A 16,434-nucleotide genomic window follows, 5' to 3' on the forward strand; every position below is an offset into this window, starting at 1 on the left:
ATTAGTATAAACACATTTGCACGTTCAAACTGAATGTCTGACATAAGACTGCTAATCATCGTAACAGCACAAGATCAACAAGTCCTGCTTCACTCAGCCAAAACAACAGAACTATTCCGATATGAGTGAACCAATGGAATTTTGTGTGCCTTAATTTTCAGACCCTATTTGTGCTGTATTTCTTGATATTTGTTATCTGTCTCAATTAATTTTGGTGATTGACGGTGGGAAATAGGCTGGTCATTCATCTAATTTAACATGGTTTTCTTGTCTGCCTAGGAAATGATAACTACAAAATGCAATTACTCGCCAAGAAATAATCCATAAAATGTATGTCATGAGTGGTCATTCACATGGGCTGATAGTACAAGTGGCAAGCAATTATTTCCGTTATCAACTATACATTTTGGAAATCCTTTCACAGTTTTTTGTTACTTTGGCAATACAATTCATTTAAACTTTACATTGTTGAAGCTATATGCATTCTGGGGAGATAATTAGGATGGCCACATTCTTAGAAGTTAGTATGCTTTGCTTTTCATTTAAGTGTTTGCAGGTGGAAAGATAAGACTAGTTTGTTCAGTGACTCGGAGTGCTGCTGACTCAATAAATGGTCCTATATAATAATACTGCTGCATCTGCATCTCATCAAGTAAGAGATTCCATTCCTTAACACTCTGCTTCCCATTGTATAGTTGCCTGTTTTATTTTGTTAGGTAAGCATTATGTTATGTCCATAACACAGATGAACACAATTTGTCTGGTTGTGGAAACGATAGAAAGAGAGAAGGAAAGAGAAAGAGACATTGAGACAAAGAAAGAAAGAGAGAAGGAAAGAAACAAAGAAAGAAAGAGAAAATGAAAGAGAGAGAAACAAAGAAGGAAAGAAAGGAAGAGATAAAGAGACAAAGGAAGAAAGAGAAAATGAAAGAGAGAAAAAGACAAAGAAAGAAAGAAAGAAACAAAGACTGACTGACTGACTGATGGATAGCTGCTGACTTTCAGTAGTGGTGTCAACAGAGTAATTAACAGGATGATCTCAAGCAGCTATCCACCTTGAGGACACAGCTTTGCAGCATGGTTGACAGCATTTTGGGGTGGCTGGTTGAAAGGAAATAACAACGGCTTTGGATTTCATTTCAAGCAGTGAAATCTACAGCCATGCCATGCAGCAGTCTAACATGGCACGATAAAAACATGATGTCCGTCTGAGCCCTCCCTGCAGTATTGCTTGTGGCTTCTGCTTGTGCTGCAATGGAGGCTGAAACATTGGCCATCATAGTTGAGTGCGCGAGTGCTGACATGAAGCTGGCTTTTCCGCACTGGAAAGGATGGGCTCTAAGTTCTGCACAAAGCCCTGCGCCAAGTGAGAACAAGGCTGATCCGTGTTCCTTGACAGTGTCAAGAAACTTGATAGCAGGCCTGCCAATGCAATCCTATCTTTGTGTATGTTCATCAGCATTCTTCTGTATGCCATCCCATTGACATTCATAGCTGAGTTCTCTGCTATAGAGCTTGTCAATAATCTTAAATGAGGGACTAAATGCTTTATTCTTGCTATTGTATTCCGAATTTCTGCCCCCATCTCCACCAAATGCATTTCCCAATTCTCTGACAGATCCTGAACAATCATTCAGAATGAATATGAAATGGTGATGTTTGGCTGTTACTGCTACGCTAAAGCAATACTGGGGTGGGGGAAAGGGACAAAGAAATCTCTAAGAATTTAAAAAATTGTTTTTTATCCATTCAACAAAACAAGGCGACGAATATAATTCAATTATTCTGTAAAACCACAGTGATCTTATTGCTGACTCCATTACTGAATGGATTCAAAACATTAAAAGTTGCTAAGAATGCTTTATGATTTTCAGCATTTGTAAATTTCTGCATGGCTTTACTAAACATTATATATCTACAGATACTGCGAACTCCTGTAGTGAAGTGACTTGATTATGAAGGCAAATAACCATCTCTATGCGGGGATCAAATCCTCAGATTACTTTATAAATGGTTTCAAAGAAAAGATTGGAAAATAGCTATTATATCTAGAAGAGACTCCCTACCAAGACTAATTATTATCTTCCAATGCTCACGTGAACAAATTGCACGCAGAAAGTAACAAATGTGAGAGTCCACAACAAACAGGAAGCAATATGGCCAGCACCGAGTTTCAGCACTCGAATACTCTTTGGAGTATAGAAGGATTATTTCAGTTAATGCTTCATTCATTTTTATTTCTCATATCCAAACCATGAACTACTTCACAGGAGCAGCTATAAATGTTTAACATCAGTATAATTGTTTTGTCAGCCCCATTCTGTGTTGGATACTGACAATTGCAGTTGTCAAAACTGAAATGAGAAGTGGAGTGAAGCATTGTGAACCTGATTTGCACTAACAGTTTTCTGGCCACAGGAGTAAATTTTTTAAATGAACTAGAACTCTAAAGCCAATTGGGAGTGCTGGAAATGGGCAGCAGGTCCATCAACACCTCTGTAGAGAAAGGCATTTATTGATGTTTTAGAAGTGCAAACACTGCTATTGGTGTCTAATGGAAAATTACAGACCCAAGCCTTCAATCAGTCTGTCTTTTCTCTTTACCGATACTGACAGACCTGTTGTTAATTTCGAAGATTTTACACTTTATTTCAGATTTACAGCATTTCCAATCTTGTCTTGACCAAAACTATTGATTTTTAACTCAAGCATTAATAGAATACTACAGTGCAGAAGGAGGCCATTCAGCCCATCAAGTCTGCACTGACCGTAATTCCACCCAGCCCCTATCCCCATAACCCCATGCATTTACCCTAGCTAGTCCCCATGATACTAAAGGGCAATTTAGCCCCTTGTAGACAGCCAAAATGCTAACCATGTCACTGTGGAGTCTGTGGCAGTCTAAGGCAGGTGGAGATAAGAGAAAGAGCAGAACAGAAAGTTTGTGGTCATTGGAGATTTGATAATTATTAGGATAGATAGCTTTCTTTGCAATCTTGTCTGAGAATAGTGTGTTGCTGACATGCTGCAAAGGTTAGAAGGAAGCCTGGGAGCAAATGGAGAGGAACCTGGACAGGGAGTGAGAAGATCCAGTTGTCAGAGTCCACTGGGGAAAAAAAGAGTGAGGAGGCCCAACTCAGGAAACGTCAGGAGTTAGAGATAATTTTTTCTTTTAAATCAGACAGTCACTTACTAATTGGCAGAGAGGCAGACAGATCAGGTAAGCGAATGCATAGCTGAAAGAGTGGTGTGGGAAGGAGATGTTCCATTTGAGAGGGGACAGGGACCAGTGTTCAATGAAAAATCTTATTTATGGCTGTTGATAAACATTCAGATGAGTGAGCTGAAGGCGTAAGGATGCTGGGGGAAGGGGCAAATTTGGTGGAATTAACATAAGATAAAAGAAGGTGATGTGATTAAATGGCAACATAAGGAACAAATACAATAATGAAAAAAGAAGCATAAAATGACTATTGAAATCTAAGTAAAATCAACAATGAATAAAGACAAATTAAACTGCCTGTACAGCATCCAATATATAACAAGGAAATTGCAGGTAATAATCCATAATGATGAACCAAATGTAGTACATATAATTGAAATATGATAATATTGAGAACGAGACTGACAAATATTGCAGACTAACATAATTAGAAACTGTACAGAAAGAGAAGGGGGGGTGGCTGCATTGTTTATATGTAACATAATAACAGTAAAACATCTCAAACAAAGGGAATCGGGAGAGATAGCCATGTGGTCCATTCAGCCCGCACTGTCATTCAATAACATCAAAGCTAATTTTCAAACCCAATTCCCATTTCCTGTCCAATCACAAAATACCTTAATTCATTTAAAGTTCAAAACTTCATTGGCTCTCAGTCTTAAATGTACTCAGTTACTGAACAACCACAGTCTTCAGGGGTGAAGTTTCCAAGGATGTACAACACTCTGGACCCTATTTCACCATTTTGATTCTAAGTGCTGGGCGGACTTGAAACTCCAAAGGAACTTTACCAAACTGAATCTGTTAATGGTTCTGCTATCTTTACCCACCATCTAGGTAAACCTATTCCTTTGACCTTATTTTAGGCTAGAATCCCAACAGAGAGAAATTTCAAATTATTAAAGTGACATAAAGTAGCATTCTCCAATCTTATCCATGCCCACCCCACTGCAAGTGAGAATGGAGAATTTGGCATTCCAGCCAAAACTCTGTTCACTTTCAATGGCACTGGAGATTCCGAGCCGCAAAAGAGGATGGAGATATTCAGTGATAGTCTGCTTGATCAGCTATAGACTGAGTCCTGAAATAAAACATCCCCAGAGTTTCTACTCTAGCAAATTTATCTTAGGATAAAACATATATAGAGTTACATTATTGCAGACTGAACTATTGTCAATAGATTCCCAATGTCATCTCATAGAATTTCAAAACCAAGGATGCTTTTATTGTATATGTGGGCTCATGAGGATAAATGTGAGGCTGCAACTCTTTTATACTTATTTAAGAAATGTTTATTATTAAAACCAATTAGAGATTACAGTTTATAAATGAAGATAGCACAAATTGTAACTAAAGCTAATCATAACGGGAGTGATTATCCCAGCCATGTGCAGTGGGCCAGGAGACTCAAGCGAGGCCAGGTAATGGACTCCCCACTGGGTTCCATGGCTTCTGCTAGTCTCTGGCCAGCAGATCTACGGCGCCGTCAGCTCTGCACCAAAAATCGACACAGAGCTGTATAAATTATTCAAATCGGCTTTTAAATATCATTAGCAGGCCCAGGATTGAAGTCTCCGGGTCCGCTGGCCTTTCCCTCCAGCCAGGAGTGTTTCACCCCAGCAGAGTTTACAGCAGCTCTCTACCAACGTTAGAATAAAGGGGGGGCAATTGAGGCCCCCAAGAGAGTCAGGCAAGGGGGAGGAGCCTGGTCTCTGGCACTGCCCAAGGGGCAATTTGGCACTTCAGCACTGCATACCAGGCATCAAGCAGTGTTAATGAGGTGATGCCTAATAGAACAGGGCCTATAGGGGATGGGTCCTCTATGAACAGAGATTGGTGAGGTTGGGGCAGGGAGGATGTTGCTGCCACTCTGCACTTTGGGATCAGTGACAGGGTGGGGGAGGCCAACACTCGGGGCTGGCCATCGCCGGGGTCGGGGTGGGGGGGGGGATATGCCCCACCCGCTGATTTTTAATGAGATTCATGCTAGTGTACTCTACAGTGCACAGAGTGTGGGAGATTCTTTTTGAAAATCCCGCTGAAAAAAGCAGTGGGAATTATTCCAGTTTTACACAAATTCGACACTTAGAGTTTTTTTTAGGGAGAATCCCACCCAACATGTTTAACAGAACAGGAGTCAACCAATGTCCACAGATGGCTGACTTACTGCCTGAGATAGCAGTCATTAATTTAAAGTGAACTTCAGCAGAGGCCAAAAAATACTTTTGTTGCTTCTTTGTTTCTCTAGAAAAACAATTAGTAAACAAGTTGTTTATCAAATTAAAATCATTGTGGATTTTGTATATGAGATATTTACAGATTACAAAACCATCGGCATATCTGGCTGGCTGCCCTCCAGAGATATAGACAATCCAGCTGCTTCTATGGTAGCTGTCTTTCTGGCCTATAGTTCACAGGCTGCATATTTTAAGTTCTGTTAGTTAAGATGTATTCCTAATTGTTAGCCTCATTAACATTTTAATTTTTCCATGAAATGTATTAATTCTTTCACAGATCAATCTGTTACTACCAATGCAGGCAGCTTGTAACTTTAACTTGGAGCTAGCGGCACATTCCCATGATTGCATTTTTTTTTTGTTTACTTTATTCCAATCCAATCAAGTCAAATTAAAGCCAATTCAGAGTCCCAACAAGTTGGGACATTCCCGATCCAAGCTGACAAGACAGGGGTCTCACCTCCTGTCTTGGGCTTGATCTACATGATCCAAGCTGATTGGAGTAGGTGTAACTCCTCCTCCAAGGCTTGATCATATTTGCATCTTAGCCAAAAGGCCAAAATGCTGCTTTAAAAAATTGCTTCAAATGAAGCTGAAATGTAAGCTAACGACTTCAACCAAGTGCAGCATGTTGATACTCCACTTGGTCTTAGCCAAAAGGCCAAGAAGAGAGAAATACTGATTGCATTGTGCAGCCAGTGCAATGTGCATTGCTGAGTGATTGCGCAACCAAGAACACACATGCAATATTGATATTCTGTTAATGACAACATTAACGCGTGCCTGATCTTGCATTATCCCTAGCTCATTTAGATCAATTTAGGTTCTGCCAGCCTCACATATTAGGGCTACCCAAGTACATAATGTAAGCATATAATTTAATTTTGGCCAGATTAATTTATTCTCCACTGATCTTTGATACATTATTTTGACCAAAATTTATCATTTATGTGCAGCTTAGTATTCTATGGTCCTCATTAGTTTGATCTCTAACCAGGATAAGCAATGAGCTTGGTGCCAGCTCCAAATACCATTTTTCCGTCTCCTCCAGAATTCACATAGTAATTTATCCCTTTACAGGAATTCAGAATAGAATTGATTCCCAATGTACCTCACATCCCTTTATTCTTATTGCTATTTACATAACTTGAAATAACCAAGTAATTTAATTGCTCTATTTTCTAGATTATTCATAACAAGATTTTAATTTCTTTCAATCAAATTTGTGACATTATTCTTTCAAAATGCAAAACTTACTGAGTTCCACGATTAGTCTAGTCCCACTTTAAAGAATAAGCTTTTCCCTCATACAGCACTACAATGCCAAATTAAAACCTTCTAAGTTAATTACTTACCTTTGTCTATCTTACCAATATAATGTAACTGAACAGTTACCCATTTTATCTCAGAGATAGGTTCACATGCATTTCTTCCTATCAATCTTTTTTTCTGTCTGTCAGTTCATGTCTCCTAACGTGTGCTTATTCCATTAGTCTCACAACACCAGTTAAAGTTCAACAGGCTTATTTGGTAGCACGAGCTTTTGGAGCGCTGCTCCTTCACCATATGTGGTGGCAAGGTCTGTGCCCTCATAATGGTGAGAGTACAGCAAACTGCACAAATCATGCATGTATTCTGGAGAGTGCCATAGGGCTGGCAGAGGAAAGGTATTATGACCGCTGCCAACATATCAGACATCAACCTGCATGATAGTCTAAGCATGGTCACACACCAACTGGGCATTCAGGAAATGGCACCTGCTGTATATCTCAAAAGTTAACATGCAGCACCTGCACAACATGTATATGCAGTCAATGGCACCCTGGCCCGTGAGAAACTCACCATCAAAGCAAAGCCCAGTTCTCAATCCATCTGCCTGTGGAAGGAGACAATCCAATGTATTCCCCACCCTTCGCATACAAATTGTCATTGACCCATAAACAAGTGAATAGCAAACTGCGGGGTGTTAGAGATGCTGCCTGTTCCAGCTTGGAAGAAGCCCGATATGAAGTAGCTATTGTCCATTTCATAGCCACAGGAGTGACACCTTCTCTGATGGAAGATTTCAGTGTGTACTTTCTTAGTGAAGCAAAGATAAAAAGGACACTGGAGCAAAGATAAAAAGGACATAGAAAGGAATGTTACGGCTGTTCACATTGGCGGGATTTTCCCATTCCGCTGCAATGAACGGAGATTTGGCTGGATGCCAAATTCTTTGCTGCAGCGGGAGTGTGGCATGAACATAAAATTGCAGCCAAGGTTTCTTACTGAGGTTAAAATGAGAAAATTGCTGCCCAAAAATCCTAGATGGATATGATCATCTTCTCCGCCTCTTCCTTCCACTTTGAGCAGTTTTTCTTCCTCGATGCTGCCTCTGTTTATTCTCCCTGTTACGCTGCTGGGTGCATTACAGTTCAAGAAATTATAGTACCCACTTTGCAAGCATTATTACACTACATTGTCTTATGGTTGTTGTTAAGTCCAAAAGATGCCACACCTATTGGAATTATTAGAGAAATTAGGAAAAATTTCTTCACCCAGAGAGTGGTGAATGTGTGGAATTCACTACCACAGATTGTAGTTAAGGCCGAAGTGTTGCCTGAATTCGAGAAGAAATTAGATATAGATCTTGGAGCTAAAGCAAATAAGGGATTTGGAGTGAATGGGAATCAGGATATTGAATTTGATGATCGGCCATGATCAAAATGACTGGTGGAGCAGGCTGGGAGGGCTGATTGGCCTACTCCTGCTTTTAGTTTCTGTGTTTCTTTTTTTTTGGCTAATCGGACAGTTAACTATATTAAATCACTTTTTTTATTTTGTTCTATTACAGCCACGTGGGATAAGTGCAAGAATTCCTCCTTTTAATTCATGCCTTAATTAATTACAACATGGTTTTTGAAATTTATAGGGACAAATGTGCCAATTCAGTGTATGTACTTAACTGTTCATGTGCTGACTGTATAGAACTCCAACAAGCTTTCCTGAGTTTAAAGACACACGTACATACTGCCCCCCACCCCACTACACAAACACACAAAATTACAAGTTATAAAGTAGAGCAGGATTAAAGTTCAATGATAAAAGGCTAAATAAATATAGTTCACTGATCTTGAGTTCTTTTCGACTGTTCTTGGCTGAGGAAACTGCCACGGGACATTTCACGGGGGTGTTACCCCTTATGCATAGGTGTGGAGGCTTCCCTTATCCATGGAGTGTCTGACATATGGGTGGGGGCTGTCTCCTTCTGCGTGTGAGGGTAGAGGGTGTTCTCCATATCTGCTGGGGAGATCCCGATGTCTGTTGGCAGGGTGGGGGGGCCGGCAGCCTTAAACTTAACTTTAGTATCGGGTACCTTTTTAGAGCTGCAGCTTTCAGACTCCCAGTATTGCCAGTATGTTTAGCCCCCGCCCCCCCTCCAGCTGACTGTGATTTTCACCAGCACTTTGAAATTTTCAGAGTTCTGCCTGATCAAGCTGGAAGCCTGATCAAGCTGGAAAGACATCTGTGAAGCCAATGAGTTTCACACAGGTTTTCTCACCTGATTTAACACTCTGTCTGATGGCATGTAATGTGACTCTGACAGTGATGCTGTGAAAGATAGGCTGAAAGCTTGGCTGTAACTGCAGTTGCAAGTTATGAATTGGCTATATTGAAAAGAAAATGCAAGGTTTAAAAAGGGTTGTGTGAACATCTCCAAATATAACACAGAGGTACTGAAGAGTTTCAAATTTGAGTCTATCTTTGAAGTAATCTTTGGCATTTCACATGAGGTATGTCATAATTATAATCTACATTGGTAACTTCCAGAATCTTGAACAAGTTGCCATTGCAGACATGTCAGGTGGCCTGTGGCAGCCATCGTAAGTCAGTGTTTTTGTCTTAACTGTTGAGTGTCCAGTAGATGAAATTTAAATTTTATATTTGGCATCAACACACCTCTGTATCAATTTTTGGGTTGTGTGCATTGCTGCCATTGCTCATGCCCAGTTGCCCTGAGAATGCTGTAGTGGCAGTCTTTGTTCTTGAATTGCCAGAGCATTCGTCCTAACTGAGTTGTTTCCGCTTCAGAAGGCAGTTAAGAGTCAATCATATTGCCATGGGTGTCAAGTGTAACATATAGGCCAAACCAATAAGGACTGCATGTTTCTTTCCCTGAAAGATATTCATGAAACTGTTGGGTTTTTATGGTCATCCAATTTTCTTACTTTTCTGGTTACTGTTACTGACACCTGCTTTTTATTTCCAGACTACCAAATTTTAATTCAAATTCTCAAGCTATCATGGGAATATTTGAACTCACATTCTCTGCCAGCTTGTTTTTTGGTTTATTTGGTAGATAATTCTTCAGTACCTCTGGGTTATATTTGGAGATGTCCACACAACCCTTTTAAAACCTTGCATTTTTTTTCAATATAGCCAATTCATAACTTGCAACTGCAGTTACAGCCAAGCTGCAGCGTCTCTCTGCCCCTCTCATTTAGTGGAAGCAGAAGCACTGTCGAACTCTCCCTGCACCCCCCTCCATCCCCTTGAAATTAGTTAAAGAGGCTCCATTCACAGCTTGCCCATTACTTCACCATGCTAACACACACAATCATTCGCAATAATATTTTATTTGAGTTTAAAGTTTGATTTAATGAGTACTTCAGAGAACAATGTATAAGATAGTGTGCCTCTTGTCTCATACATTCAGGATTATAAACGTCAAATAGCATTAAAATACTTTAATTATATTTTATACATCTCTATTGTTCTTCACTTCATTCCTTGTATTGGGAAAAATACTTCAGCCATTATCTTTCAGTGACAGGTAATAATATAATAGCAGGCTTCCATAATGGTATTGAGTGTCTTTGAATGTGCAGTGTTTTACAAGTGCTTTTGGCCCATAAATTAGCTCTGGGATTTTGCTGCACCCTTTGCACATATCAAAAAAGGACAGCAGATGAGCTTGGGTTTGTGCTGCAGATGGAGTACAAGGAATTGCAAATTAAAGTAAAGCTCATAGGTTGTAAGTGGCACAGGACACCAAGATGAGCAATCATTGCCCTGACACATTCTAACCTTATCGAATCATATAAGGATATAAAACAGAAGGTGGCTGTTTGACCCATTGTACCTATGACAGCTCTTTGGGAGAACTATTCAATTACTCCCACTCCCCAGCACTGTCCCAAAACCCAATACTTATTTACTGTTCAAATATTTTGAGTTTCGATATTATTATTGAATCTCTTCCACCAGCTGTTCAGGCTGTGCATCCCAAATCACAGCAACTTGCTATGTAAAAACATGTTTCCTCATGGCACTCCTGGTTCTTTTGCCAATCACCTTAAATTTGTATCCTTCGTTTACCAACCCTTCTGCCACTGCAAACAGTTTCTCCCTATTTACTCCATCTAAACCATCCAACCTCTTCTTAATCTTCACTGCTCTGAGGAGGACAACATTGCTTTCTTCATTCTTCTGAAAAACTGAAATCCTTCAGCCCTTGAACCATTCTAGTAACCATCTTGATATATGAATCACAAGTTAGGTTGCAACTACAGTAAGTGATTTAGAAAGCAAGTGGAATGTCTTCATCTATTGCAAAAGGAATGAAATAATAAAAGCAGAGATGTTTTGCTGCCGTTGTAAGGGTGAGACCACGTTTAGAGTACCGTGTACAATTTTGGTCTCTTCATTTAAGAAAGGAAATAAATACATGAGAAGCAGTTCAGGAAAGGTTTACTCAAATAATGCCTGGGGAGTTAGCTGATGAGAATGGGCCTATTTCCACTGGAATTTAAAAGAATGAGAGGTAATTTTTTTAAAAATTCATTAACGGGATGTGGACATTGCTGGCTTGAGAAGGTGATAGTGAGCTGCCTTCTTGAACGGTTGCAGTCTCTGAGTGTAGATACACCCACAGTAGTGCTAGAGAGGGAGTTCCAGGATTTTGACTCAGTGAAGGAATGGTGATATATTGCCAAGTCAGGATGGTGAGTGGCTTGGTGTGGAACCTCCAGATGGTGCTGTTTCCCCAGTATCTGCTGCCCTGGTCCTTCTAGATGTTTGTGGTCATGGGTTTGGAAGGTGTTGTCTAAATAGCCTTCGTGAGTTCCTGCAGTTCATCTTTTAGATGGTACACACTGCTGCCACCGTGTCTGTGGTGGACAGAGTGAGTGTTTGAGGAAGCAGTGCCAATCAAGTGGGATGCTTTGTCCTGAAAGAGTTGAGCTTCCTGAGTATTGTTGGAACTACACTCATCCCAGGAAGGAGACAGCATTCCATTACATTCCTGGCTTATGCCTTGTGGAATGTGGGCAGGCTTTTGGAAATCAGGAGGTGAGTTACATGTTGCAGGATTCTTAGCCTTTAATCTACTCTGGTAGCCACAATATTTATATGGCCAGTCCAGTTCAATTTCTGGTCAATAGTAATCCCCTGGATGTTAATTCTAGGGGATTCAGTGATGGTAATGCCATTGAATATCAAGTGGTGATGGTTAGATTGTCTTTTGTTGAAGACAGTCCTTGTCTGGCACCTGCATGGTGCAAATGTTACTTCCTACTTGTCAGCCCAAACCTGGATGTTGTCCAGGTCTTGCTGCATCTGGATTGCTTCAGTATCTGAGGAGTCACAAATGGTCTGAGCATTGAACAATCGTTGTCAAATATCCTACTTCTGACCTAATGGTGGAAAGAAGGTCATTGAGGAAGCAGTTGAAGATGTTTGGGCCGAGGCTACTACACTGTGGAAGTCCTGCAGTGATAGCCTGGATCTGAGCTGTCTGAGCTCCAACCACCACAACCATTTTCCTTGTGCCAGGTGTGACTCCAACCAGTGGAGGATTTCCCATCAATTCTCATTGACTCCAATTTTGCTAGTGCTCTTCGATGTCATACTTGATCAAATGCTGCCTTGATGTCGGACAGTCGCTAGTGCCTCACCTCTAGAGTTCAGCTCTTTTGTCCATTTTTGAACCAAGGCTTTAATGAGGTCAGGAGCTGAGTGATCTTGGCATAACCCAAAGTGAGTGTTAGTGAACAGGTTACTGCTGAGTAAGTGCTGCATGACAGCGCTGTTGATGATTCCTTCCATCACTTTACTGATAATCGAAAGTAGACTGGGGCAATAATTGGCTGGATTGGATTTGTACTTTTTTTTGTGTATAGGACATACCTGGATAATTTTTGACATTGTCTTATAGGTGTCAGTATTGTTGCTGTACGATTGGCTAGGGGCATGGCGAGTTCTGGAACACAAGTCTTCACTACTACTGGATCATCCACTCGCACTTTTGGCTAAAGATTGTTGTGGATGCTTCAGCCTTACCTTTTGCACTAATATACTGGGCTCTTCCATCACTGAGGATGGAAGTATTTGTGGAGCGTCCTCCTCCATTGAATTGATTAATTGTCCACTACCATTTATGACTGGATGTGGCAAGATTGGAGAATTTAAATCTGATTGTGGAATCACTTAGTTCTGTCTACTACTTGCTGCTTCTGCTGTATGGTATACAAGTTGTCCTGTGTTGTAGCTTCAGGTTATGCCTGGTGTTGCTTCTGGCATGCCCCCCTGAACTCCCCATGGATAAAGTATATTTTTCCCTCCTGTTGATTCTGTCACCATCTGCCATAGTGTCAATCTAGCAGCAATGTACTTTAGCACATTGCCAGCTTGGTCTGTGGTGGAACTACCAAGCCACTCTTGGTGATAGAGTACATTCTGCACCTTTGCCACCTTCTCTGCTTTTTCAGAGTGATGTTCAACACAATTCAGCAGCTGAGGGGAGATAGTATGTCATAATCAGCAGGTTTCCTTGCCCATATTTGACATAGTGCCATGAGGCTTCATGGTGTCCGGTGTTGATATTAAGGACTCTCAAGGCTACTATTTCCTGATTTTATTGCAGCCACCTCTGTTGGCTCTGTCGAATCTCTGCTGATGGGACAGAACATACCCAGCAAAGGTGTTGGATGTGTCTGGACATTATCTGTAACGTATAATTTTGTGAGTATAACTACATCAGGCTGTTGCTTGACTGGTCTATGGGTCAGCTGTCCTAAATTTGGCACAAGCCTCCCTGATGTGAGAACTTCGCAGGGTCAGCAGGCTGGGGTTACCATTGTCATTTCCAGTGCCAAGGTTGATGCCAGGTGGTCCATCCGGTTTCATTTTTATTTAAATTCCATCCATCATAGTGGGATTTGAACCCATGTCCCCAGGGGGTTTCTGGATTACTAGTCCAAAGGCAAAACCACTGCGTCACCATCTCTTACTGAAACATATAGGACCCTGAGGGGACTTGACAAGTTTGGGTGCTGAGGAGATGTTTCCCCTTAAGGGATAGACTGGAACTAGGGGACACAGTTTAAAATTAAGAGATCTCCCATTTCAGATAGAAATGAAAAGAATATTTTTCTCTCAGAGAATTCTAAGTCTTTGGAACTCCCTTCCCCAGAAAGCAGTAGAGGCAGGGTCAATTAAAATGTTAAGATAGAGGTAGATAGATTCTTAACTAATAAATCAATGTTATCGGGAGTAGGCAGGAATGTGGAGTTGAGGCCACCATCAGACCAACCATGGTCTTGTGTGTGGAGTCTGCACATTCTCCCTATGTCTGCGTGAGTTTCCTCCAGGTGTTTTGGATTCCTCCCACAGCCCAAAGACGTAATGGTTGGGTGCATTGGCCGTGCTAAATTCTTTTTCAGTATACCCGAACAGGCGCCAGAGTATGGCGACTAGGGGATTTTCACAGTAACTTCATTGTAGTGTTAATGCAAGCCTACTTGTGACACTAATAAATAAACTTCAAATCTTTACACCTTAACTTGTATGTTCATATGTTATGTTGCTAGAGAAGGAAATTAGTAGATTTTAGAAAGTCAAAATTAGAAACAGAGAGTTATTCAGTAATCCTAGATGTCAGTCGGAATCCATTTGATTTATATCTCCTCACTTTAAATATTTCATTACAAGTAAAATTCCACCATCAGCTAATCTGGCTAGCCAGCATGTTGACAGCCAATTCATTAGCTTAATTATTTTTAGTTTAAGCCCTGACAAGGGGGAACCCCATTTAAGCATGCCCTATATCAATTATTAAAATAATTGTCAAAGAATTTTATGTGAGAATAAGTCATTTCGAATCGCATAATCAAATGCAGAGTTTAAGATGAATGAGCAGGTTCAAGCAGGAAATGGGTGTGAGTGAGTAATGTAATTTGATATGTGAAGGATGAAAAATAATCAATGCTCATCGCAAAATGCTTGCATTAATATTGTTAAGGAACACAGTTTGGTCCCCTGTGAGGGTGTAATGCTGCAGTATTTATTGCACAGGGCTGGCAAGTTCCAGCTTTGGAATTTGTGAAACTGAATTTAATAAATGCATTGTGAAAGTTGCTGGATTGATGGAAAAAGCTATTGGTTCAGTATGACACCCATCCTCTGTGGGAATCCAGTGACAGAAATTAGATATAGCTCTTTGGGCTAAAGGGATATGGGGGGATGCGGGATCAGGATATTGAATTTGATGATCGGCCCTGATTAAAATGAATGGCAGAGCAGGCTCAAAGACCGAATGGCCTACTCCTGTGTCTGTTTTCTATGTTTCTATGATAGCTTTGGTGTTCCTCGCCATGTGTTCCTCACCATGTGCCTCCTTAACCCCACTCCTCCACATTGGATGAGGTGTGGCAATGAATGATGTCCTCATTAGACAAGTGCCGCCACCCCCCCAACCCTCCACCACCACCCCCCCCCCCCCCCCCCCCCCCCCCCCCGCGCCGACCCCAAACCCACCACTGTAGTGCTACAATTAGCCCACCGCAGTATATGAAGCCCTAGCTGTAGCCATACTGTTGAGCTGTACTGGATTAGTCGAAGCATCTAAATCTCACTTTCAGCTACTTAATGGCTTGCTCTGTGGTCACCTGGGTGGACCGGTGGCAAGAATTAATGCTCCTGAATGCTCCTTATAACGAATTGGGGTACTACCTGGATTGGAAACTTCTGCTACAAATAGCTGAAGTACGCCCACACAGTCACTGCACTTTCTCATTTCAGGTGTTGAGTAGTTTAATAGCAATCCTTAAAGGTCACAATGCAGAATGCTGCCCGTTTAGCGGAGAGATCCCTGTTTGTCACTCCTTTAGTAAGAAAAAGGCCTATAGGGAACACGTTGACCTGTTGCATTGCGCATGATGTGGGCTAGAAAGACAACAGCCTAGTGAATCCAATACTATAGCTTAACCCACTTAAAGGACAAACAAAAGGCACAATGATTCTCAACTATTGTTGTGACAGGCTTGAATAATTTTATAGTACTTTCATTGATTGGTTAAGCCCTGATTTAATCATGCATTAATGAAAGAGTATTCATTTGGTACAGGCTGAAGGTGTTCATGATAATCTGCATCTCTGAACAACATTTTCATTTTTGGTTGCTTTGGATGACTAATCTAAATTAAATAGTTACCAATAACTCCAGGAACTTGGCATAGTGCTGTCTTGTATTCACTTTATCTTTGGACAGAAAGAACAATATCATTTGATGGTGGAATTTCAGGATGTTTCACTGTGCTTCCCTTCAAGCAGTGATTCAGGTAATCAGCTCAGCCAGAAGGTGCTCATGAATAAGGAAGACAAGTTGCACTAGCCAAAATAAATAGTTATGTATTTGCAATATTCAGCCAGATGTTCCACTGTGCCATGACACTGATGCCCACGAGCATTCTATGATAAGTTAGAGCCAAACATTGTGACACTAATTGGAAATAAATTGTGAAGTGAATAGGTTAACATTTCATTCATTCACAATCTATCATGTATAATGGGAATAGAACCTAACATGAACCATAATTTTAGGGTTATGCATGTGCTGGGTGAATCTAATCAATTTCTGATCCTTCAAATGTAGAAAATAATCCAACAGCCTAAAGTGCTCGGCACAAGAAGATTAATTACATGAAGGTAGCAGGA

General features: G+C 40.8%; 1 non-coding gene across 1 annotated transcript; it reads right to left on the reverse strand.

The window, feature by feature from the left end:
• Positions 1-5,941: 5,941 nt before the first annotated feature.
• Positions 5,942-6,133, reverse strand: LOC145362005 (U2 spliceosomal RNA). The gene has a single exon (XR_013889906.1). It is a non-coding gene; the product is annotated as a U2 spliceosomal RNA (small nuclear RNA).
• Between the last annotated feature and the right edge of the window lie 10,301 nt (positions 6,134-16,434).

This window comes from Carcharhinus amblyrhynchos, chromosome 2, assembly GCF_965287045.1.
Source record: "Carcharhinus amblyrhynchos chromosome 2, sCarAmb.v2.hapA, whole genome shotgun sequence".
Classification (NCBI taxonomy): Eukaryota; Metazoa; Chordata; class Chondrichthyes; order Carcharhiniformes; family Carcharhinidae; genus Carcharhinus; species Carcharhinus amblyrhynchos.